We start from the raw sequence: 24,691 nt of genomic DNA, 5'->3' as shown, positions 1-24,691 counted from the left end.
GTTTCCCCCCCATTGACTTGCATTAGAGCCGGATCGAGCCGGATGGCCATGCGTTTCATCCGGTTTTCGCCGGATCCGGCAATGTGTCGCGATCCGGCGTCTGGAAAAAACGGCTACTGTAACGTTTTTTGTCTCCGGCGAAAAAGCCGGACACGCCGAATCCGGCGTGTCCGGCTTTTTCACACAATGAAAGCCTATGAGCGCCGCAATGCTCCGGATCCGGCGACATCCGGATCCGGTTTTTTGGGGCTGAGCATGCTCAGTAGCTCTGCCCACAAGACACATATATAAAAGCATGACAGTGGGACCCTCAGCCATGCCCAACATGCCACCCAAGACAGCAACCAGGCGCAGGAGAAGGCAGGAGACCACTGCAGCAGCACCATCAGCACCACCACCACCCCAAATGGAGCAGCATGCTGAACAACGGGAGGGGAGTCCAGCAGCAGATGAGAGATGGTAATTATCAAATCCCCCATTCCTCCAAACTAGGGCCATGGAATATCAAGATATTCATTGGCCCTTTGTTTCTCTTTATTCAACAGCCGCCCAAAAGATGCAGCAGCAGCAACAGTGGCAGCACTGGCAGCACTGGCAGCAGCAGTAACACCACCCACAGGCATGGAGTCTGGCCAGCAGGAAGACAGCACATCTTCTTCTGGGAGCCCTCCCTCGCATCGTCAGCGTTTGACGGTAAGTTTTTATTTCCAAAATCCATTATCTCTGTAATATATTCATTGCCTTTTATTTCAAAACAGGAATCACAAGATGAAGAGGAGCTCCCAGAAGAAGAAGGAAGGGGTGGACAGACACCTGGAGTGGGCTCACAATTGGTAAGTTTTTTGCATCAAACGCAGAAACACAACATCACACTACACACAACACATAGAAAACAATGTTCTGCAGACCACACACAGCAAACAAATGCCTACATCCAAAGACATAACATTTTTTGTTTTCTTCTCTAGTCTTCCCAATCTGGTGCTCGGCCAAGAGGTCCTCGCAGTGCCTCCCAGGGTCGTCGGCGACAGCAACGCGGCGGTCACCAGCGTGTAAGTATAAATATTTTTTCTTTGTTTTTTTGCACTTTTTATTTCATTTCTTTTGTGGAGGCTAATTATGTTATTTTTGTCTTTTTCTTTAACAGCCTTCACAGCGTGCTCCCGACTCTGGCGGTGAAGATGGAGGGATTGATGTGGACCACCTCATCGATCTCGTCAGAGAAAGGGAGCCGCTATGGAATATGGCTGACCGCCACCATGCTGACCTGATCGTTACCCGACGACTCTGGGAGGAAATCTGTTCGCTCCTTGTGGACCGCTGGGAGGACCTCGATGCTCGGGCCCAGATTAAAGAGCGTAAGTATATACAGTACCGGTTGCTTGATGTAAACCAGTGTTTCCCGAACTCCAGTCCTCATGGTCCCCACAGATCATGTGTTCAGGATTTCTATTTACTATGGAAATCCTGAAAACATGACCCCTGGGGACCATGAGGACTGGAGTTTGGGAAACACTGATGTTGTATACTAACCACTTCTTTCTCGTTTCAGGGGACAGAATTGTGAAGCGGTGGCGGTCTGTGAGGGATCGTTTCAAGAAGGAGTTCAATAAAGAGATGCGGGCCCCGAGTGGATCTGGAGGACGCAGGAGCAAGTACAAGTACGCACAAGCCCTGTCGTTCCTCCGGGAAACAATGGTCACCAGAAGGTAAATATTACACAGCACATGTGAAAAAAAATGTTTAGATGTAACTTTTTTTTTTCAGCCAGGGCCATACCATGTCATTATTTTAATTGTTTTTTTTTCTCTTTATTCCACAGCACGGTGAGCAGCACTCGGGAGCCTGCACGATTGGACCCTTCTGAGGCGATCCCTGAGGAGACCGGCACCGAGGGACACTTCGACCGCCCCGGTACATCTGCACCTTCCCAGCCTTCCCACACATTCGACCCATCTGTCCCATCTACCAGCAAAGGAGCATCGTGGCCACCTACATTACATGAAGCTGCTGGTGAGGAGATCGCTTTCCCTTTACCCCACCCTTCTGCCCCTGCCACCTCTAGTACACCTGCGGGTACTGGGCGGCAGTGGCAGAGGGGTCAGGAAAAGACTTATGCGCCAGAGTTCTTGCATCTGAATGCATCTTTCCAGAACTGTCTAAAAGTCTTGTCAGAGCAAATCTCCGCAGGCTTTCAGCAGATCAACTCCAGCATTCTGGAGGTGAAGACACTTCTGCAAACCATGCATTCAAAAGCAAGATCTTCGCCAAACCACACCTTTTTCAGGTCTGTTGTGGAGCGCATGGAAACGCTCTCTCCTACCCAGCAGATGCATGTAATGCATTCATGCCACGGTGCTCTCCAGCACGTTACCTCCCAACCTCCTCCTCCCACCACAGTAGTTCCTCCACCTGCACCCCCTCCAGCCACTTTCCATCCTCCCCCTCCTATTACATACCATCCACCTCCCCAGCACCAGCCACCTCCCCAGCACCAGCCACCTCCCCAGTACCAGCAACCTCCCCAGTACCAGCAACCTCCCCAGTACCAGCAACCTCCCCAGTACCAGACATCTTCCCACTTCCAGCAACCTGCCCCGTACCAAACTCCTTCCCCGTACCAAACTCCTTCCCCATACAACTTGCCATCAACATCATCTGCTCCTACAGTCCCTGCCCAACCCTCCACTCCACCACCCACCACTTCTTCTGCCTCCCACATGTCCACCCATTCTGTAGCTTTTTCCACACCTTCACCTCTAACTGTTCCTTCCCCACCACGATCCCAGTCCTCTCTCCACACTCCCAGTGTCGAAGTGTCCCGCAGCCCCTCCAGCAGTATTTCCACCCCACACTACACAGATTTGAAATGTGTTTTATAATAAAAATGCCTATTGGTTTTAAAACCTTTATTAAAAAAGTTTTTTGCACATTAAAAACATTTTACACAAAAAAAATATTTTAAATAAAAGTTAAATTACCGTTTCACAATGGTTGTCTGTCATTTCTTTCTGCGGCAAACTATGTTTAAAAAAAAGGTTGAATACAGGGTATTTCAAAGGTAAAAAGGTATTCAAAACCAGGTATATAACTGTGGGTACATTTTACCTTTTTGCCACAGTTGTGTTCCTGGTTGTGTTTGAAGCAAAGTATTTCACCTAAAAAGTTGTGTTTATCGTTGGTGATTTCCTAACAATGTACACAACTTTTGTTACAAGGTGAAATACTTTGCATAAAACACAACCAGGTACACACCTGTGGCCTAAAGCTAAAAATAGTAAGACCATGACAAGATAGCCAACTTTGGTTGGCAAAGGTATATAATGTTGGTACAGAAGGTACACAAGTTTGGTTAAGGGCACAAATCTTTCTCACTCTGTCATCCTGCCAGTGTACTCTGCCTTGAGGTGACATAAAGTATAGTGCAAAATTGTCCCTCATTACTGAAACCGTCACAGAACTTCTAGTGGTAATGTCATGGTAATCTTGCAAGGTGGTTTCTTCAGAGGTGTCCTCAATGGAAATGGGTTCCTTGCAGATAACAAAATTGTGGAGTACCACGCAAGCTTTGATCACCTCGTCCACAGTTTCTGTCTTGAGGTTGATCGCAGTCAATAGGACCCGCCATTTGGCTGTCAGAATACCAAAGGTACATTCAACCATTCTTCTTGCTCTTGTGAGGCGGTAATTAAAAATGCGTTTTGTTCTTGACAATCCTCTGCTAGAGTACGGTTTCAAAAGGTGTTCTGACAGCTGGAAGGCTTCATCCCCTACACAGACAAATGGCATAGGTGGACCAGATGTTTGCGGCAGCGGTCTAGGGGGTGGGAACTGGAAGGTGTTTCCATACAGTTTACGCCCCATGGCAGACAGTTTGAAAATTTGAGAGTCATTGGAGCGGCCATAGGCCCCGATATCAACAGCAATAAATTTGTATTCCGCGTCAGCGATAGCCATGAGGACAATGGAAAAATATTTCTTGTAATTGAAATATTCAGATCCCGATCCGGCTGGCTTTACAATGCGGATATGTTTCCCGTCCACAGCGCCCAAGCAGTTCGGAAACTGACATATCTGTTGAAACTTTTCTGAAATTTCAATCCACCTCTCTGTTGTGGGCTCTGGTAAAAACTCTTCAGCTAAGGAGTCCCACAGTGCACGGCATGTGTACTTCACTATTCCAGATATGGTGGAAATCCCGAGTCTGTACTGGAAATGCAGTGACGAAAGGGATTCTCCAGTTGCAAGAAATCTGTGGGGAATTAAAAAACAATCAATTAGTTTAAAATCACAGCATTACATACCAAAACTCAGCTATAACACTTGGAGATACAAACTACCACCAACAAGATTGCAGTGAAAGTGTGCTCTGATGCGAGCACATCCAGTAAATGTGGCTTACCTTAAAGTCACCATCAGACGCTCTACGGGTGAAACAGAGAAGCGGCAATAGGTGTCCGCTTTTCTTATGAGGTGTGCAATGCGCTCCACCAAGTAATCAAAATTCTCCATTTTCATCCGAACATATCCAAAAAATGTATCCGGGTTTCGTCTAAGGTCCATGCAGAGTGTAGAATAGACCCCACGCGTCATTCTCTTGGCTGTGATGGGGTGGATCCACAAACGTCGTCTACGATGCCTGATGCGCTGCTGTCTCGCTCTCTCCTTCTCCAGAACAATCACCCTCAAACGATTCGCCTCCGCTGTAAAATCCGTCAAATTCTTCAAAATATTTCCAATCACAACATCCATCTTCGCCAGTAACTTGCTCTTCTCTCCAACCTGCACTTTCTCCTCTACAACCTGTCAAAGAAGGGCTGTAGGAACACGCTATATATAGTTTTTCAGTAGCCAATCCCGTTCGGAAGGCCACAAGGGTCAATTTTAAAAACCGGATCCGGCGTAATCTGTCAAAAAACGTAACAAAAACCGGATTAACCGGATGAGACGGATCCGGTTTTGTCTGTCAAGAACAAGACGGATCCGGCAGAAAAACGGATCCATCACATCCGGTTTTACGAAATATTTGCCGGTTCCGGCGCTCCGGCACGACACCGGATCGCGCCTGACGCCGAAAACCTGATGTGTGAAAGTAGCCTAACGCTCTCCCTACAGAATCAGCAGCAGCAGCAGCTCTCCCTATTCTGAGATCAGCATGAGTAACATGGCGGTCAGCGTGCACGCCCTTTTAAACCCCCTGTGACGCCCACCAAAGCAAGCCAATCACTTGCATGCCCCTCTGAAAGATGGTGGTGACCCCTGCCTATGACATCACGTTGCCCACAGTGTCCGTGGATCCTGATTGGCTGAAAAAGAGCGCAAAACAAACTTTTGAAACGCGACTTTGGCGTTTAAGTCGCCGACCTTGTGGCCGACCTCGTGGCCGACTTTTGGCAAAGTCGGGTTTATTAAACGAAACCCGACTTTGCCAAAAGTCGGCAACTTTTGAAATTTTACGACCAGTTTTGCTCAACTCTACTGACCACATGACCGAGGTACTGTACCTTAGGCTTCAGGAGGTGGCATTTTGAAGGCTTCACTTTCAGGCTAAAATTGGACAAAGCTTCAAACACCAAACACTTCGGCCAGGTGTTCCAGATGCTCTTCATAGGTCTTGGAGAAAACGATGACATCATCCAAGTACAACAGGACTGTTTCAAAGTTCATGTGTCCCAGGCAACACTCCATCAGTCGCTGAAATGTTCCTGGAGCAGTGCAGAGTCCAAATGGCATATAATTGAACTCACAGAGACCCATTGAAGTGGTAAATGCGGTTTTCTCCTTGTCTGCCTCTGCCACGGGAACCTGCCAATACCCTCTGGTGAAATCCAAGGTAGAAAAGTAGTTAGCAGTTTTAAGTGCAGCTAATGACTCTTCAATTCTAGGCAATGGGTAGGCATCTTTATGTGTGATACTGTTAATTTTCCTGTAATCAACACACATTCTCATAGTACCATTCTTTTTCTTTACAAACACTATTGGAGCTGCCCATGGGCTACAACTGTCCCTAATGACCCCAGCTTCCTTCATCTCTTCCAACATACTCTTAGCACATTGGTACTGTTTTGGGAGTATAGGTCTGTACCTCTCCTTTATGGGTGGATGGTCTCCGGTGGGGATATGATGTTGCACCCCTTTTGCATGCCCAAAATCTAGTGGGTGTTTGCTGAATACCCGCTCATACTCTTGTGTCACTCTGTAAACCCCATTTCTCTGGTATGAAGGTGTAGAGTCAGTTCCCACCTGCAGTTGCTGGCACCACTCTTCTAGCTGCTTCATAGGGCCATTGTCCTCCACCGGATCGGATGAGACCAAAGGCTCTGCTGCCTGCAATGAGTTGTTATTAACAGTGAGCAGTTTAGCAACTGTAGCGTACCGAGGTACTGTGGCTTCCTCCTCCCCACAATTCAAAAGTCGTACAGGTACTCTCCCCTTTCGTACATCAACCACCCCTCTGGTTGTCAGGACAGTGGGCCTGCTATCTGAATATACTGGCTCTACCAATGCCTGGTAATCCTGCCCTCTGAGCCCTATGGCTGCCGGACACCAAACCAACATTTCACATCTGGGGGGTATTACAATGGGAAAAGCATCAATCACTCTGATGCTGCCAATCTCTCCGCCAGAGAGTTCTACCTGTTGCCTTTGCATCAGGGCTCGGATCTCCTTCTGCAGGACTCTTTGTTCACCGGAATCAGCAGTCTCAGCCACCTGTTGCAACAAGACAATAACCTCGGACAGACAGTTTTCAATTACATTTGTACCAAGAGTCATCATGGGATTACATTCACGTCGATCAATATCAACAATTATCAGTCCTTGTGATTTTAACTCTACCCGCCCCACTTTAACAGTAATTTCCTTGCATCCAATCTGTGGCAAGGTATGACCATTACTAGCAACTACTGTTATTTCATCAGTTGGGCCACGGGTGAGTTCAGAATCAGCCCAGTACCTCTTGTACAAAATATACGGCATAGTGGTCACCTGGGAGCCAGTGTCCAGCAAAGCGTTCATGGGGATGCCGTCAATCACCACAGGAAGGATCGGTCTCCCTCCCACATACTTGGCTCTCCAGTTCTTTGGGCCTGGTGATCCTACTCCTGGGGGTTGGCCCTCTGCCCCAGGGGTTGCTCGTTTAAAGGACATTACCTTGCAAGATGACCTGCCTTGTAACAGCGGCGACAGATGGGACGTCCGTTCTGGTCGTAGCGATCGTTGTTCCTTCCTCGAAGTGGCGGGGTTCTCCTCCTCCGGAGCCACGGGACATCCTCTGGACTGGAAGCAAGCTGGACCTTTTCTTTGGAGGAATCCTGCAGGGACTGCACGGTTCTGGTGAGTGCAGCCATCCCTTTGGTCAGCTCCTGGACTTGAATACGCAGCTCCTCAGTTGGATCTTTATCCAGGGTCTGGGCATCAGCCTCCACAGGGATGGAAGGAAAGGATGTAGCTTCCTGATGGTAGGTGATCGCTGGGCGCCTAGGGGGCGCTGGACAGCTGTCAGAGGATTCCTGTAGTACCCGGATAGCCCTGTCCTTGAAATTAGCAAAGTCCAGATCAGGGTCTTGCAGGGTTAAAATACGTAACTGCCCTCTGTGGGTACTGGACAGGAGCCCTTCAATGAACTGCTCTTTTAACAGTTGATCTTCTTCCTTTACAATGTCAGGGTCAACTTGTTTAACTGCTCGCAGCGCCTCCTGCAGGTTGAGAGCATAGTCTCTGATACTGTCCTGTGCCCTCTGTTTACAGCCAAAGAACCTCATCTTGATTTCAGCTGCAGTGCGGGAGTCAAAAGTGCTCTTCAGCTTGGCCAGGAGCTTTGCAACAGTCTCTTTATCAGTGTCCTGCCAGGCTTTCACCTCCCTCAGTTGCTGCACCCGTTAGCTGTCCAATCAGGATATTCACTTTCTGGCTTTCAGACAGGTGGTAAACTTTAAACAAGCTGCACAGTCTCTCTTTAAATTCACTCAGGGTATGTGACTCACCCGAGTACTGCGGTAGCCAGGTCGCTCCCGGTATGTAGGGCATGGATAGCGGCACTATGGGGACCGCTGCGGTGGGTGCTCCTCCTGGTGGTACCGCGGGGTTGGCAGCAGTGTCCACCGCTGCATTGGCTTGTGGCGCAGACATTCTCTCCCCCCTAGTTAACATTAGCCAGGGCCGGGGGTTGCGGGAGCTCACCAGCGGCTGCTTCGCAGGCCCGACGCTCCGGGCTGTAGGCCTCAGCTCCTCCTCCTCTCGCGCGCTGTCCTCTCTTCCCGCGCGGCACTTCTCTTCTTCACGCTCTGCGGCAGGCTCCGACCATGAAGGCCACCCCTCTCTCTTCCCGCGCGCGCCAAGCAGCGCGGCAATGGCGGCAAATGGCGCCAAATTCACACAGTTCACAATCACAGTCTATGGCACACAGGACCCGGGGATACCGGGCTCCATAATCCTGTTCGTGGCGCCAAATTGGGTCGCCCTCCCAGGGCTGTGGGGTACTCGGTACCGGGCCGGTGTCAGGGGGATGTGTCACAGCAGCGGTGACCCGGTCCGTGGCCCTGGGCGCCCAAGCAATGGGGAGATGTAGCTAATGGTAGGATAGTTCGTGACGCCACCCGTGGTGTTTGGCAAATATGGTGTTAGGCCAACGCTGCATACAGATCCGCTGGGACTGATGGTATGTGCAGCTTAGATGGTAAAGCTCCCCACAGGTGAAGCTGTAGTCCCAGGGCAGTGTAGCTGTAGCTGGCACGGGGATGTAGCAGTGCCAAAAGCGTAGGGAACAGACAAGACACAGCGGTTGTAGTTTCTGTATCTTTACTGAGTATATGCAGTCCAGAGTCCTGATTAAAGATGTTATTGGAGCAGGTTAGCCTGGAAGCAGATCAGGATTCTCTCTCAGCAGAAGGGCTGTGCAGTCTCCTTCCTAGCGCTTTGTAGTGTGAAGCACTCCAGTACTTAGTTACTCTGAAATGCCTCTCTTCAGATGTTCCTAGAACTATACTTGTATGACAGACAGCTGTAGCCTCTCTCGGGGATTCCTCTCTTCAGTCCTGGCTCTCTATTCAATTGCTGTTGTGTCCCAAGTCTTTGCTGGGAGCAGGGCATTTACAGCCTCCTACTCCTCTGGTATCTGTGGTAGGACCGTCAGTGTCCGTACCACCGTGGAGACCAGGCTCCAGTTCTGTGCGCTCTCAAGCTGAGGGAGCTCGCCTTCTGCAGCTCAACCTCTCAGCTTCGCACCTCCCGGCTGCACACTTCACCCTCAGCAGACTATCTGATCTTTTCTTCCTCCTGGCCCTCAGAGGGCACTCCTCTCCAGAATCCTGGTTCAGAGTTCCCCCTGCTGGCCTGGAGTGGAACTGTGTTGCATGCATTAGGTAAACTGCTGGAGAGACCCATCACTGCTTCCAAGCCTGGCATTACCCTCCCCTGGAGGAAGGCAAAGCCAGTGTGGCGACCATACCCCTGGGGGCACCACAGGTACTCTCTGTCTCTCCCTGTACCCTCACCTCATTTTCTGTTTCTCCTCTGTGAGTCGCCCCTTTGGTACCAGCTGTTTGGATATTAACCCCTTTGGGCTTGTCCGTAACACTCCCTGTATAGGGGGTGGGTTCACTTGGTAAGCTCGCCCGAGGGGCTCTGGTATCCCAACCCAGAGGGTCCAATCCAGTGTAACTCTGCTGCCTCATTATAGTGAATGGATCGGGGGTTTCATCTGTCACGTTACTCAGAGATTTAGATAGAAACCCTAAAGTAAGCGCTCAGCGTAGCGCGCCAGATAAATGTGATCCCATATGTTATGTAAAATGTTCCCAATAAAAGCTTCAACTCATTCCATAAAAAAGCAAGTCCTCACTCAGGTCCATCATCTGTTAACGGAAATATAGGGGACTTCCATGTTACTGGTAGCACAACGTACTGGTCACTGCAACGGCGGTTTGCATTTTTCACTCAGCAACATCAACTGCTGATTGTTTATGGAAAACACTTTTAGAGTCAAAATCATTACTACACTTGTAGATAAATCCCTAAAGGGGTGTAATTTCCAAACTGAGGTGACCTGAGGGGGGTTCTGCTTTTCTGGTATTTAGGGGCTTTTTATATAGTCTGGAAACAAATTTATTCTCCAAGAGTCAAATAGCGCTCTGTCCCTCCAGAGTCTTGATGTGTGGCTAAGCAGTACTGTACAGCAACATATGGGGTATTGCCAAGCTTAGAAGAAATTATGTAACACATTTTGGCACCATTTTTACCCATCTCAAAGTGTGAAAATTTAAAATCTGTGGCTAAAACAATTTTTTTTGTAAAAATGTAAATATTTTTTCTTCACTGCCCAATGGTATCAAATTCTGTGACACACTTGTGGTGTCAATATGATCACTGCACTCCTTGATGAACTCACTGAGAGGTGTAGTTTGTAAAATGAGGTCACTTATGGGGGTTTCTACTGTTCTGGCACCTCAGAAGCTCTGCCAATATGACATGGACCCCTCAAACCAATGCAGCAAAACCTGCACTGTAATATGGCGCTCCTTCTCTTTCATGCCCTGCCGTGCTCCCAGACAGTAGTTTTCCACCACATACTAGGTATTGGCATACTCAGGAGAAATTGCACAACAAACTTTGGGGTCCACTTAATCTTGCTACCCTTGTGAAAATAAAAAAGTGGGGGCTAAAATAGCATTTTTGTGGTAAAAATATTGTTTTTTATTTTTATGGCTCAATATTACAAAATTCTGTGAAGGCCCTGGAGATTCAAGGTGCTCACCAGACATCTAAATAAATTCCTTGAAGGGTCTCATTTCCAAAATGGTGTCACTTGTTGGGGGTTTACACTGTTTAGGCACGTCATGGGCTCTCCAAATACAACATGGCGTCCACTATCGATTCCAGCCAATTTTGCATTCCAAAAGTCAAATGGCGCTCCTTCCCTTCCGAGCCCTGTCGTGCGCCCAAACAGTAATATTTCCCCACATATAGGGTATTGGCATACTCAGGAGAAATTGCAAAAACAAATTTGTATGGAGCAATTTCACCTTTTACCCTAATGAAAATGCAAAATATGGAGCTAAAAAGATTTATTTGGGAAAAATTTTATTTTTTTATTTCTACGGCTCTACTTTATAAACTTCTGTGAAGCACTTGTGGGTTCGAGGTGCTCAATACACATCTAGATAAGTTCCCTAACAGGTCTAGCTTCCAAAATGGTGTCACTTGTTGGGGGTTTCCACTGTTTAGGCACATCAGGGACTCTCCAAACGCAATATGGCATTCGCTAACTATTCCAGCATATTTTACATTCAAAAAGTCAAATGGCGCTCCTTCCCTTCCGAGCCCTGCCTTGTGCCCAAACAGTAGCATTCCCCCACATATGCGGTATTGGCATGTTCAGGAGTAATTGCAAAACAAAATGTATAGTCCATATTCTCCTGTTACCCTTGAAAAGTAAAAAATATTAGGTCTAAAGGAACATTTTTGTGAAAGAAAAGTAAATGTTTATTTTTTCCTTCCACATTCCATTCATTCCTGTGAAGCACCTGAAGGGTTAATAAACTTCTTGAATATGGTTTTGAGTACCTTCAGGGGTGCAGTATATAGAATGGTGTCATTTTGGGTATTTTCTGTCATATTGACCCCCCCAACTCACTTCAAATGTGAGGTGGTCCCAAAAAAATGGTTTTGTAAATTTTGTTGGAAAAATGAGAAATCGCTGGTCAACTTTTAACCCTTATAACTTCCTAACAAAAAAAAAATGAAGTTTCAAAAATTGTGCTGATCTAAAGTAGACATGTGGGAAATGTTATTTATTAGCTATATTGTGCAATATAACTCTCTGATTTAAGGGCATAAAAATTAAGTTTGAAAATTGCAAAATTTTCTAAATTTTCACCAAATTTCCATTCTTTTAACAAGTAAACTCAAGTCATATCGAAGACATTTTACCACTATCATAAAGTTCAATATGTCACAATAAAATATTCTCATAATCACCGGGATCTGTTGAAGCGTTCTAGAGTTATGATCTCATAAAGTGACACTGTCAGAATTGAAAAAATTGGCCTGGTCATGAAGGCAAAAACAGACTCTGGCGTTAAAGGGTTAAAAAAGCACAAAAGAAAAGTCTCCACATTTTGTAAATGTATATGCAACTGTCCACCTCACAAAGTGTGTGTGTAGTAAAATAAATAAAATTTCCTTGTTGAAATAGGCCAACAGTACACCCATACATGTCACCCAATACAGTGGCCTATTGAAAGTCAATTTTGGAATGCAACACTACCTAGCTTTTCTTGTCCTCCTGTACTTTTTTGTGTGTGTTTATTTTTTAATCTTCAAGGAAAAGGACATATTTGTATCATGGACTGGATGATACAGGCTGCAGTGTTTCAGAGAAAAACATACTTTATTACCCGCTGAAGATCAAGTCCATGTAGACTAATCGAACAGATCGGTCTCCGGCAGCTTCTTCCCACCTGCTATCCTGGATTAACAGGTTTCTGCCTTAGGCCGGGGTCACACTAACCAACGCAAAATACGGTCCGTAGTTTACAGGCGTAATATGGATGAATGACCCCTAAATAATGCTCCGTATGTCATCCGTAAGCAAGGTGTGGTCGTGTATTTTGCGCATGTAAGCATCCGTATGTAATCCGTAAGACATCCGTATGCTGAGATTTTCTCGCCGGCTTGCAAAATGGACATATAATGGAGCCCTATGACAAGTTTTATAACACAAACGAAAGAATAGATCTAGACACATAGAATACATATATATACACTCACTGGCCACTTTATTAGGTACACCATGCTAGTAAGGGGTTGGACCCCCTTTTGCCTTCAGAACTGCCTCAATTCTTCGTGGCAGAGATTCAACAAGGTGCTGGAAGCATTCCTCAGAGATTTTGGACCATATTGACATGATGGCATCACACAGTTGGCGCAGATTTGTCGGCTGCACATCCCTGATGCGAATCTCCCGTTCCACCACATCCCAAAGATGCTCTATTGGATTGAGATCTGGTGACTGAGGAGGCCATTTGAGTACAGTAAACTCATTGTCATGTTCAAGAAACCAATCTGAGATGATTCGAGCTTTATGACATGGCGCATTATCCTGCTGAAAGTAGCCATCAGATGTTGGGTACATTGTGGTCATAAAGGGATGGACATGGTCAGCAACAATACTCAGGTAGGCTGTGGCGTTGCAACGATGCTCAATTGGTACCAAGGGGCCCAAAGAGTGCCCAGAAAAAATTCCCCACACCATGACACCACCACCACCAGCCTGAACCGTTGATACAAGGCAGGATGGATCCATGCTTTCATGTTGTTTACGCCAAATTCTGACCCTACCATCCGAATGTCGCAGCAGAAATCGAGACTCATCAGACCAGGCAACGTTTTTCCAATCTTCTACTGTCCAATTTCGATGAGCTTGTGCAAATTGTAGCCTCAGTTTCCTGTTCTTAGCTGAGAGGAGTGGTACCCAGTGTGGTCTTCTGCTGCTGTAGCCCATCTGCCTCAAAGTTCGACGCACTGTGTGTTCAGAGATGCTCTTCTGCCTACCTTGGTTGTAACGGGTGGCAATTTGAGTCACTGTTGCCTTTCTATCAGCTCGAACCAGTCTGCCCATTCTCCTCTGACCTCTGGCATCAACATGGCATTTCCGGCCACAGAACTGCCGCTCACTGGATTTTTTTTCTTTTTCGGACCATTCTCTGTAAACCCTAGAGATGGTTGTGCGTGAAAATCCCAGTAGATCAGCAGTTTCTGAAATTCTCAGACCAGCCCTTCTGGCACCAACAATCATGCCACGTTCAAAGGCACTCAAATCACCTTTCTTCCCCATACTGATGCTCGGTTTGAACTGCAGGAGATTGTCTTGACCATGTCTACATGCCTAAATGCACTGAGTTGCCGCCATGTGATTGGCTGATTAGAAATTAAGTCTTAACACACAGTTGGACAGGTGTACCTAATAAAGTGGCCAGTGAGTGTATATACATGTCATTGAGACATATATATATATATATATATATATATATATATATTTATTTATATGTCACAGAGTTCTTCATAGCAGAATAGCCGTTATTTCAATTGCCAGCTTTTGTCAAATCATTCCCCAACCCGACATGAAATGACACATGGTTTACATACAGTAAACCATTTCATTTCATGTTTTTTTTTGTATGTCTTTCATTAGTAATTAGATGAGGGTTGATGTGTAAAATTTGGGAGGTGTAGATGTTAATTTAAGGTGTTAATTCGTTGTTAAAAAATGTGTGGGCTCCCTTGGTAATTTGTCAATGCGGGAGCCCACACACTTTTTTTACAACTAATTAACCCCTTAAATTAACACCTACACCTCCCAAATTTTACACATCAACCCTCATCTAATTACTAATGAAATACATGCAAAAAAAAACATGAAAAGAAATGGTTTACTGTATGTAAACTATGTGTCATTTCATGTCGGGTTGGGGAATGATTTGACAAAAGCTGGCAATTGAATTAGCGGCTATTCTGCTATGAAGAACTCTATGAAATAGAAATATATATATATATATGTGTCTCAATGACATGTATATATATATATATGTATTCTATGTGTCTATATCTATTCTTTCTTTTGTGTTATAAAACCTGTCAGTGTGATTTTACTGTATCGCGCACTGAATTGCCGACTTTTCTAAAGGACACTGGGTGCGTATTTCTCGCAAGTCACACATCTGGTCCGTGTGTAATCCGTATTTTTTGCGCACCCATAGACTTGCATTGGCGTACTACGGGCGTAGTATTCTGACAATCGCAGCATGCTGCGATTGTCATGGACCGTAGAATACAGATGAGAAATATACGGCTGATGGGAGCTGCCCCATAGAGAATCATTTGTCCGTGTGTAATGCGTGCTTTTAACGCCTCTCACTCGTCCGTATTCCTCTCTAGTGTGACCCCGGCCTTACTGCAAATGTATTTGCCACAAATCAAATATTTTAGCAAAATTTAATGAAGCTCGTGAACTAAGGGTATGTGCACACAGAGTTTTTTGGTGGTGCGGATTTTGTAGTAAAATCCTGCGGATTTGCCTGCAGTTTCACACCTCATAATGGATGAGGTATGAAACCGCAGCGTTTCTGCACAAAAGAATTGACATGATGCGGATTGTAAACCGCAGCAAAACCGTGCGGAAAAATCCGCAGCATGTGCACAGCGTTTTCCAGTTTACCATTGAAAACAATAGTACTGTACAACGCATCTAAATCTGCTGCGGACCCGCAGCTGCAGAAACGCTGCGGATCCGCAGCAGAATCCGCACCGTGTGCACATACCCAAAAAATTGTAAAAAAATCACTCATCTATATAACACAATCTGTAAACTGGTGGAATGTAATACGGATGAGGTGCAATGCCAAATAATGACTGAATTGACTGAATACTGCTGCATGTCATCACAGGTTAAAAAAGTTATTTGAGTTACTGGGGAAGGGCCAAGATCATAATGTAACAACTTTGTAGATCAAAGGTAGGTCAAGCAAAGTTTAAAGCAAACTATTTGGGAAACTCTGTGAAGGTGTGTTTAGCTATGAAGGGTTGATGGCTATTTTAAGAACACTGGTTCTCCAACATTTTCTTACAGAGCTCATTAGCTGTATGAAAAGTAAATAATTTCTTATTATATTGGTTTATGAAGTGCATTATGCAAAAAAAGTATTTAGCTGTATTTAATTTTTTGTTTCATTTTGTAAAAAAAAATTATGGCACATAGAAAAATGGAGGGAGAGAGGTGTAAGACCAGTGGCCCATTTACATGTCTATAATTCAATAACACTTGTTCCCGACTATTTTCCCACCTAAAGAAGCAATCACCCAACAAACAAGCAAAACTCTAATTCATCGGGTGCAATGATTGTTAAGCATATGTAAGGCGCGGTGGCAGCATATGCAGTGAAGAGGCAGTGAAACACAAAATTCAAACATAAAGGTCTCTTTAATGTGCTTCCTCACAGCATTTAAAGTCCAGTCCACGCAAGTACATATAACTTCAGTGCACATATCTTCAGTGCATATAACTTCAGTGCATATAACTAGTATCCATTTCACCATCTTCAGAATATATATTATATGGCAACGTTCATTTTACAGACACTAAACAAGCCAGTCTTCCTCTGTTCCTGTGGGTGTTTATGCGCCGTATCCAAGCTATTCACACAGCATTACATGTTGCAGGCACTACACACGCTAGTCCTCCTCTGACTAGTTCCCATGGGTGTCTTGCACCTATGCATCACAGTCTCTTTACTCACACAGCCGTACACAGTTCAGGATATCCTCCGGATCACAGCCAGGCATCATATGCACCTGTTTTGCAATCATTACACACACCAGTCTTCTTTTGGGCACAGGACATCCACCTCCAGTTCACCTCCAGGCACAAGACTGTCCACATCCGAGACCAGTCACCATGGACGACTTGCATCTCTGTGTACACTGCGGGTTGTCAGGGCTCACTCTGGCCCTGACACACCTGAGACCCACTAAGCACTCACTTAGATCTACTCAGACCTCACTAACCCATTCCTGCAGGGCTTTCATCACAGAAAACTGTGGCTTTCAGACACATGGAAAACCTGGGTCCGGAATGGAACAGACTGCAACACTATCATACTGCAATCTGTTTTCAAACACAACATCCAGAACAGGTTTTCCTTACCCCTGTCTTGGACACTAACACGTCCAGGACTAACACTTACATTTATTATCAGTCTGCATTGCAGTCACAGCTATGCCCATGACTGCCATGCACACCTATGGCCTTCATACACCTCCGTGCATATCCTGGGGAGACTACACAGTGACCCCTACCTGTGACATCGGTCACTGCTCCCCCACTGCAATCCCAGCTACGCCTGTGACCGCAATGCATCCTAATAGCCTCAATACACCTCTGTGCATATCCTGGGGAGAACACACAGCGCCCCTTAGCTGTAACAGGGGTCACTGCCTCACACCAGTTTAACAATCACTGTTATTGACGGCACATTGCCCCATGTAAACAGGTCATGTACTGCTAATATGTAATGGGGTGAATCAGGTTCACGTGATGCTCCACTCCCTTTCCTCAGGTTTATTGCTTGTATAATTGAATATACCTATGTGTTATGTAGATAGAGACAGTGCAGTTAATAGGATTAGCCACTAGAGGGTATTATAGTAGAATAGGAATAGAAATCTAGGATAACAAATAGTTAATTTAGGAGTGGCCTACTGTGGGTAAGCCAGGAGAATTTCCTTATTATAGTTAGTAGGGCCAGGGAGCCCAGACAGTCCTGTTGGGCTTAAAGCCCAGGACAGAACAGTGACCCCACAACGTTCTCAAGATTGAAGCCCAGTCATCCAGGGCTTGGTTACTGGAGGATTCAGCAACAGTGGAATGCAGGGCAGCACCAAGATGTGGCAGCTTGCTATATGGACAGATGCCCTTATGTCTGGGGCAAAATAGACAAGAGAACTACTGAAGGTAGTAAAGCTGGACAGTCAAAGGAACGCTGTGGTACCGGATAAAACGTTACGACCCGGGAGCATTCTAGAAGAAATAGGGAAAAGCACAGGAATAGACAAGGCTGTATACTGTGATGTTCCCTGTGAAGTTTCTGTAACTGAACTGGATGTACTGCGAAAGAATACAAGTTGTCTGCTACAAGTTGAAACTAGACTCTGTCTCTCTTTGAGTGAAACCAATAGGAGTGAACCCACAGCAGACCAGATGGGACCCTGATGGTACAGAAGGCATTACAAAAGGTATGCTGCAAAGGGAACATTTTATGTATGTGGCGGGAGACCAAGGCGCGGTTGAGCATTCTAAGTCAGCCACGACTACGGCCCTGGATCCCCTCTCACTTGGCGTAGTGTGGCAGGATCCCGTAGCCTTGCAACATGGGAATGCCGTGAAAGATGAAGATGCTGTTAATATAACTGATGTGACTGATATTCAGGATGTGACTGACACTTGGATTGTGACAAAGATGGCAGTTTTAAAGATGGAAGAACATGGCGTGCAGATGGAGGATGACACCTTTGATCCCACCCCTTGTGGACATACTAACTCAGAGATGGCGAGAAAATCTGCCTGGCATAGCCAGCGGCCTAAACTGGTGAATGGTGCCCGCCCATGGTGGGCGCGTCTGAAAAGAAGAAGACTTTGCCCCTTGCCACAAGTTGCAGAGAAATGGGTGAAGCAGCCGGAAGCGACCTCACCTTGGAATGGGTGGGGCCCAGAAGAAAATCCCCTGCGCAGCTGCATGGCGCCATTGCAAGACACGGCACCAGCAGCGATGGACCATTTGTGCACACGTCACTGCAGAGGCATAGGCTGCGTCAAATGGAAGTGGCGGCACGAAGAAAAGACCCGACCCGGATGACAGAGGTGAGTCGCCGATGAGTTTTGGACCCACAGTTTCCCTGTACCTTTGGAAGAGTGGTGTCAGCGGCTGCTGGAGCCAGAACATCATCGTCGGAAGCTGGAACCTTATTGTCGGGGGTTGAAGACCAGTGAACCAGAAGCCGTACCTTCCCAGAGTAGCTTGTGCCGGAAGTTGAGGAGCAGGAGTGCGCAGCTGCATTGGTGGAGGGATCTGATGGTCACGGGACAGTTGCGGCCAGGATGCTGGAGCAGGCAGTGGAGAGTGATTCTTGGCCCCCGACCCAGGAAGGCTGGACTGTTCCTCGAGCCCAAAGTCTGGAGAGCAGGCCCCTGGATAGTGACACCCCGTCCCTCGGCCAGTCGCATTTCCACCAAAAGACAGAGGGCCCTTTTCCATCACTCGGGCAGGCCTCTTGAATTGTGGGGGTCGTGGAGAGCAAAAAGCAGTGAGAGAAATAGGTGTGGGCAGAGCTGCACCGTCCAGGAGGGGGCGCTATGGCCGGACGTCGCACCAGTGGACAGCTGGTGTATATCGATGTGGACTGTGGCTATGGCTTTATACATGAGGTGGACACAAATGCCAAGGTCTACGTCAATGCTGCCTCAGTGAAATTCGGCAGGCCCTTGAGGGAGGGAGATTGGGTCAACTTCTAAAAGGAGGACAGCCCTCGGGGGTATTTTGTGGTGGCAGTCACACTGTGCCAGGGGGATGAGTTGGATATTTATGCAGGTCTGGAACATGCTCAGTCGGCCCCTTGTTCTCTGGTCACTACCCATCCAAGCCCTACCCCTGTCATATCACTGCAGAATCCGACGCCTGCAGCTGTAGGGTCATCGTTGGTCTGAACACGGGCATGGAGCCCAGAGGAGAATAAAGTGGGACGGGAGGTGTGCCACTGAACTGTGAAACAAAATTCTTTCATAAGTGCTTGTTGCACAGTTTGAAATGTATGGGACTGTTCTGCATCCCTGTAAACAAAGGAGCTCTGGAGCACTAATGTTGAGTGCAGTGTGGCCGGACCAGGCCATGGTGGAGCATTGAGAATTGGTGTTTGTTTTTGTTGCACCTCTCCTGCTAATTGGCAGGACTCTAACCCCCAGGGGATACGTGCCCGTGGACTAAGTACGAACAGTGTGTATGGCTGCTATAAATGACTGCATTTTGAGCAAGTGCAGCACACACGGTTCTTAAAGGGGGCCGTACCTCACACAAAGGAGGGGGGAACCCCAAGGACTAAAGGTGCTATTGAAGGACTGATTATCAGGCACCTGTCAAGAGGAAATGGACTCTTAGGCCTCATACTCACTGGCGATTTAAAAAACGGTCCGATTTCTGGACTGTAAAAAAGTGTGGAGTGCTATGCAAGTGTCATGCGATTTCTATGCAATTTTTAATCTTTCCATCCGTTTTCTATCCGTTTTACATCCATTTGCAATCCGTTTTTTTTTTTGGCAGCAACTATTTTTCTACAGTCATTTACAGGACCATTTACAGTGTTTTATGCCACAGAATGGCAATGTATCCGTTTAAAATGGATGGAAAACGGATGGTCCGTTTTTGGTCCTTTTTTTAATCGCACCCATTGACTTGCATTGACGAAAATCGCAGCATGCTGCGATTTTTTTCTCAGTCCGATTTTGGATGAGAAAAAAATCGTGAGATGACATCCAATGACTAACATTGGTCAGAGTGCAATCCGATTTTAAATCGGATTGCAATCGTCCGATTTTATCGAAAGTGAGTATGAGGCCTTATGTGGACTTCGCTCATGTTGAGCCCTTAGCCATTTTGCCTCCCTGCATAGAGTACTTATTTGTACATAATACAAATTTTACTACTCTGGACTTGGAATACAAAATAATACATAAACTGCTGTGGTAGAGTGACATAGCAGTACAAAGTGACTAGAGAAAAAGAGGTCAAATAAAATATAAACTTTATTGAATACAAAAGTTAAAAGTTAAAATTGTTTAAAAAGACAGGGAAAGGGGAATTAACCTCTAACAGTCAGGAAGGAACACAGCAAGTCACAAAAAGATAAAAGACACTTACACTATAAACCAGGAGAATTTTGAATAAATATAGCCTGCAAATGGGAGACTGAATTCAATACCACTATGCAAGTTGGTAATATGGCAATGTTAAAACTTCCTAGAGGTAATTTTATTCATGCAACTGAATAGAAAAAGCCATAAAGACAAAACAAACATTCAGTATAAAGTGAAAATGACTGAGTGTCAAAATATCCTCTTTCTCGGCTATTTCAAAATTCAGTATACAGCAAAACAACATAAGATAGAAGCATCCTCGTATAGGGGTTTTATAGGATAATTTACCTGGTATAGGTATTGCTGGATGCTGTGGTATAGTGCAGCTGGAGAGCTTACCGTGTCCGTCCCTGTGCCCTGTAGTGCGCATGGGCCATACTGCTTTTCGGCTCTGCTCGCAGTTGGGCAAAGCATTCTGCGCACACGCAAGATCCCATTTGAATGTACACGCGCAAAATCTCTATGCGATCTGCGATCTTCACGGCAAGGAATGCATACAAGTGGGTCGCCCGACAGGGCCGTGGGGTACTTGGTACCGGGCCGGTATCTCAGTGGGAAGAGTCACAGTAGCGGTGACCCGGTTCGTGGCCCTGGGCGTCCATGTAAAAGGGAATACGTTAAGCGTGGCTGGTTAAAGTTTATGAGTGGATGATACGTGACGCCACCTGTGGTGCTCGGCAATAAAGGAGTTAAGCCGACGCTGCAAACAGATCCTCTGGGACAGATGGTGTGGTGCAGCAATGATGTTGTAGCCCTCCACAGGCAGGGCTGCAGTCCCAGGGCAGAGTAGTTGAAGAGGATAGGTGTTGAGGAAGAGGGTGTAGTGTCTGGCACAGAGATGTAGCAGTGCTGGAGAGTTTGCAGGAAGAAGGCAAGGACACAATAGGGTGCAGTTTCTTTTACCTTTACTTTGCTTGGTAAATGCAGTCCAGAATTCCAGATTACAGATGGAACAGAGGCTGGCCCGCCTCGAAGAAACTTAGGAATCTCTCTATCAGATGAGTTGTGTAGTCTCCTTTCTAGCGCTTATCTTAGGTACTTGCAGTACTGTATTACACTGATGTTCCACTTGCTTGTTCTCATTTAGAACTCCCTCGTAAGGCAGACTGTTATGAATGGGTCACCGAGGAGGAACAATCCTGGGGATCGCCGCGCAGCAAGGAGATGACAATTTTAACCTGCTGCACAGAGCTGCCCGATGAATTAGGCTTCAAGGCAAGAAATAATTTACAATTATTCTTAAAATTCAGAAATTTAGACCGATCCCCAGAAAACACATCAGGAGTAGGAATCAGGTTCAGCAGCATGTGACTGAATGAGGTAGGTGGAAATTCCCTGCACTTCAGCAGCAAGTTGCTCCACACGATCAGACAATTGCTTAATCTCCATTAGGAAAAAAAAAAAAAATCCTCCTACGGCCCCGGAAAAAAAGAGAGGAAAAAATATACCAAAAAAAAAAATTCTGACACTTTTTTTTTTTCTTTGCCTTTTCCCTTAAACAATCTTTCCCTCTTTTAAGTACCCTAGAATCTGCAGTATGGCTGGTGATTCTGTTATGAATGGGTCACCGAGGAGGAACAACAAAAAGCTAAGTCCCAGAAAACCAGAGAGGTTGGTCACTATGCAGATTGCAGATCCCTGATCTTAACCACACAACTAACAGTAGCAGTGGAGCGTTCCTACGTTGTTCTTAGATGCATCATCACTGCCGGAGGACTACATAAACCTAAAGCAAGAAAAGGGAAAACTAACTGCCCCAGAGCCAAAGGAAAAGACAGCCCCCACACATGTATTGACGGTGAAGCAAGATGAAAACACAAACACAGGCAGGAAAATAGGCTGAGCAAACGATGGGGCCCGACTAACTAGAAAGGACAGGAAAGGAAAGCCACTGTCTGCAATCTGCCAAAAAACCCTACCAAAAATAATGTCCAACACGTCTGATAGCAAAATTAACCCTGAAGTCACTATATCAGCACTCTCCAATTATATCAGCACTCTGAAATATTCTGAAACAGAGCAAAAAGAGGACAATCTAATAAGGGACAAAAAGGCAAATTGGCAAATACAGATAAATAGGAGTGGAAGTTCAGCATAGCCCCAGCAGGGGCAAGCTGACCACACAAGAAACTGAATTGACCAACAAGCGCAAGTGTGAACATTAGCAAAAAACAAACTTAACTTAAGAAGACTGGAAGAGAGCTGAAATCCAAGACCTGAGAAGCAGACTGAATCACCAGCACTAGGATAGGGCGTCGGCTGTCTTATATTCAGTCTGATACTCCAGAGATCCAATTGTTATCCTTCTCATCAGGTGGCAGATCACTACCACTTAAACCAACCTCACTACCTCCTGTCACCACCAGAGGGAGAACGGAAGGAGAACTCTCAACTGGTGGAGCAGAAAATGAGCTCATAACAGCAGACAGCTGTAGCCTTCTTTTTCTTCTGGCTCACCCGTTGCTGTTGTGCCTCCGAGTCTTATATGGGAACAGAGCATTTACAGCTTCCTATTCCTCCGGTTTCTGCTGCAGGAACATCAGTATCCATACAACCTTGGAGACCGGGCTCCAGATCATGTGTTATAGCTAGAAGTGAGCACTCAACTCTGCTCAATCTTCCAGCTCCTCTTCTCCATGTCCACACATGTTGCCCTCCTCACACAAACTCCTAATTTCCCCTTCCTGGCCCCCAGAGAGTAGCTCTTCCGCCAGTTTTCGTTCAGAGCTCCCTCTGCTGGCCTGGAATGAGAACTGTGTTGTGTGTTGTGATTAACTGACAGAGAGACCCTTCATTGCTTTCAAGCATGACATCACACTCCCTAGGAGGAAGGTAATGCCACTGTGGCGACCATACTCCTGAGGGCGCCACACAAGCCGAGGAGGGGTGGAGTGATGGAACCGAAGCAACGCCCATCGGACCGGACCGAACACATTACCATACAGCGCGGGAGCAATAAAAAAAAGTTTTTATGGTTGATAAATGGGGTATCAGGGGGTTTCAGAAGTATTTGTGGAATGCATAGCTGACACTCAATTAACTGATATTTTTAGCTGGTAGGCCAAAAAGAGGTGACAGGTTCCCTTTAAGCAATTAGCGTGAGCTGGTTGGACCTCCCAGTAGAACCTCCTATAGTAGTTTCTCCAAGCCAATGCACTGCTGATGAGGCACTACCTAAGCAATCAGAAACCACTGTGAAGGGACCACAGAGGCAGCAACCAGAACAAAGTTCAGCTGACACAATAAAATGCTGCAGTTGGATTGGGATGCACAGCTGGGATCTGGTGAAATGCTGTGGCCAAAATGTGAAGCAGCTGAGATGGCAGGACTCATGGATTTTCTATTGTTGTCAGTGGAGTAGCGTGTGTTGCAATTGCCCAGTCCAAGGTAAATATTTAACCTGTGAGGTCGGGTGTACACGGTCAGTATTAGGCAGCGCTTTGGATGTAGCACATGTCCGCTGCGTCCAAAGCACTGCTGGCTTTTGAACGCAGGTGATTCCGCATGTGTTCACTGAACCGTGTAGAATCACCACGTCCAAAACATTGTACGGGTGTCATTCATCTTGTGGAGACTGGGCGTCTCCGCAAAATAAATTGTCTTGCTGCGGTCTGCAAAGACATGTCGCATGTCCATCTCCACAGGTGATCCACGGGAGCCACTGCACGCATAGTGGACATGAGATTTCTTGAAATCCCATCCACTCTGCTGTAACATCTGGACGCTGCGGGTTGGACGAAGCGGATGTATGCAGCGTCCAACCCGCAGTGTTTACTGACCATGGGAACATACCCTGAACCTTTTGTTCTTCCAATAAACAAGTAGTGAAGCCCTTATCCATTGAGAACATATATTGATAATTTGAGGAAAATACTGATGTAATCATTGTTTGTACTTTGACATCTTAGTTTTTCTGTTTTTTTGCTGAAATCAGACCAAAAAAATGTAAAAATAGAAATGTCATTTTTTTACTTTTTATTTGTTAAATCTTTTATGTAACAATTTTACTCCCCAGGTCCTATTCCTTACTCTAGTCCTAAGTCTAACCCTATCCATACCCCCTAGTTATGGTCAGAAAAAATGTAAAATTGTAAGAGCAGATTTTCGGTATTGAAATAAGTCAGTATTGAATCATGGTTAGGGGTGAGCGAACCCAAACGGGAAAGTTCGGTTTCCGTACCAGACATCTAGTGTCCGTTACCGAACCCCAAAACACAGACATTTTAGTGTATG

This window comes from Dendrobates tinctorius, unplaced genomic scaffold (genome assembly GCF_039654945.1).
Source record: "Dendrobates tinctorius isolate UK_male_01 unplaced genomic scaffold, ASM3965494v1 ptg000072l, whole genome shotgun sequence".
NCBI classification, from domain to species: domain Eukaryota; kingdom Metazoa; phylum Chordata; class Amphibia; order Anura; family Dendrobatidae; genus Dendrobates; species Dendrobates tinctorius.
Note: the sequence above shows the minus strand (reverse complement) of the source record.